This window comes from Limulus polyphemus, unplaced genomic scaffold (assembly GCF_000517525.1).
Source record: "Limulus polyphemus unplaced genomic scaffold, Limulus_polyphemus-2.1.2 Scaffold141, whole genome shotgun sequence".
Taxonomy (NCBI): domain Eukaryota; kingdom Metazoa; phylum Arthropoda; class Merostomata; order Xiphosura; family Limulidae; genus Limulus; species Limulus polyphemus.
Genome location: NW_013665751.1, coordinates 966,218 through 968,746, shown reverse-complemented (window position 1 = coordinate 968,746; position 2,529 = coordinate 966,218). Strand labels below are relative to the sequence as shown.

Here is a 2,529-nt window from a genome sequence, read left to right as displayed (position 1 = left end):
TAACGGTCGTACATACAAACAAGCAGAATAATAGTATAGATGTTACTTGTTACGTACTGAGTTTTTACTGCATCTGTTACGTTGACAGCTGGAATACTTGTTGATGTTGATGTTTTATAAAGTACGACCTACATACAAATGGATTTACACATTTCGTTGTCTCCGAATACAATTCGTTTGTATTGTGCTAGAAATGTTAAATTTAAAGAAGTACTATTACCATAAAGATACTAATTTGGCCGGAAATGTTTTGCGGGTCTCTGCTAGTTTGAATAATCGTTCAGGGACACATACGTAAAGAAATGTAATAATCTGTAACCTAATAGACAGAAGAAATATAGAGAAATAGCCTTATGCATGTTTAAACTTAATTTAAGTTAAGAACGCTTTATTTCAAAGATTTGATAAAGAGTAAAAGTTCTATATAGTTTTATAAGTTTATTCGTCCTAACTGCCCGAGGGGAAATGTATCTTCGATTAAGTATGTGTTCCCTGTCACCACAGCAAAGAAATACACTTACCAAAACTAGTTAGGTTTTAGCTGAAGCCACTACAATTTAAGCACTGTCAGAGTAAGAGTTTATTGATTAAGCAGTCAAGTGTTGTTTACTAAGTTTCAATACACAGTCACTTGTACACGTTTTTGTACACTAGCTGTTAACCTAAAAAAACGAGTATAGTATGAATTTGTACATAAGTAATATATACTATATACATGCACTTGGAATAAATATGGTAATTACTATGGCTCTTTTATAATGCCGAGCACAATGTTAACAATCACAAACATTGGTTCAAAATAAAGATTTAATCATATCGTGTCTTTTCACGCATGTTTTGTTACCAGTTAGAGGAGATTTTTGTTTTAATTTGTTATTAACGAACACGAGTGAACATTATTAACACATCTTAGTTCAGGAAATGCTTTTTTTTTCAGATGTAATCAGTTATGTACTTACCCTAGAATTTAGGAAAATAAAATACAGTTGGATGAAAGTGAATGCCATTCTTGTGCTAGGTGTCAATCCATACAAAATATTGTAACAGTGGGATTTCCTCTTCAGTTCGAAAAACTGTCCAAACTCTAAACCTGAGTAGATCATACTTCCAACTCCAAAAGCTAAAATAATGAAATACGCTTATTTATTAATTTATATTATTCTACGATAATAAAACATAACATTTGGTTACATTTTTATCATTTCTTAATAAACGATATAATCTATTTGAAAGATAATTCTCATAGAAACATTTAGTAAGAAACTGAAAGTTTGGTTTGTTTGGAAGTTCGCGCAAAGCTACATGAGGGCTAGCGGTCCCTAATTTAGCAGCTAGTCATCACCACCCACCACCAACTCTTGGGCTACTCTTTTACCAACGAATAGTGGGATTGACCGTCACATTCCCCACGGCTGAAAAGGCGCGAATGTTTGGTGGAACGGGAATTCGAACCCGCGACCCGTAGATTGCGAGTCGAGCGCCCAAGCCATCTAGCCATGCCAGGCTCGAACTGAAAGAAATTTATAATTATCATAGCAATATTAAAACTGAAAATAATACCATCGTAAGTACTGGATGAAAAAATATACAATTTTTTATGTTTAAAAATAGTAGTAATTTTACCGTGGATAAGACGATCAGTGATGTTTATATGTTATTTAGCTGGGTATTCTCAAATATGGATTTGTGAAAAATGTGTCACAGATGATTGAGTACGTTATATTAAACGATTTTGAATATGCAAATCAGCAAGTTATGTGACAACCACAACCGATATAAAGCCTCAATGGAACGGAATGTATCACAATTACATTTTGACATTGTTTGACGTTACATAAGTAGTGTAATGTCCCCGAAAATTAATAACTTTTGGAGAGGATATGCAACTGCTATTTCCGATGCAAGATTTTCACACACTCAGATTATAAAGATGTGTTCAGATTGGTAATTTAGAACTTTCAAGATGGGGATATCTCTTGTATTTAATGACATTTTAAAACAAAGGAAAATGGATCAATTTGGAGACCCAGGATCACCTAGAAAGAGCTCGTGTATTAGTTTATTCATTGAATTTTCGCACAAAGCTACACGGGAGCTGTCTGCGCTGGCCGTCCCTAATTTTGAAATGATATATTAAAGGGAAGGCAGCTAGTCCTAACCATCTGGCCATACCAGGCCCCTGGAAAAGACGACAAGAAGTTATACCCCAGTCGTAGTAAGCAAAGTTCAGCCTCCTGTAACAGACGAGAAACCGTCCGAAAAAGCGACACAAGTCACGTGTACACAAGCTGCTTCCACGTTCAGCGTTGCATACTTCAAGTAGCTGAAGAATGAAACTGTTATTCCATACAAAGACCAGCCAGGTCGCCTATGCATTTCTGTGTGGTCGGACTATTGAAACGGATCCTGACAAACAGTCGTCCTTGTACTTAGATGGTTTATGGAAAGACAGCAAATAGGAAGGGTGTGCTTTAAACGTGACAGCCTTATAATGGAGCCTTTTTTCAATCGAAACTACGCCACAGAGTT

The 2,529-nt window shown here is 35.6% G+C and overlaps 1 pseudogene; it reads right to left on the bottom strand.

The window, feature by feature from the left end:
• Window positions 1-2,529, bottom strand: part of LOC106474707 — a 66,515-nt pseudogene that overhangs the window by 14,799 nt on the left and 49,187 nt on the right.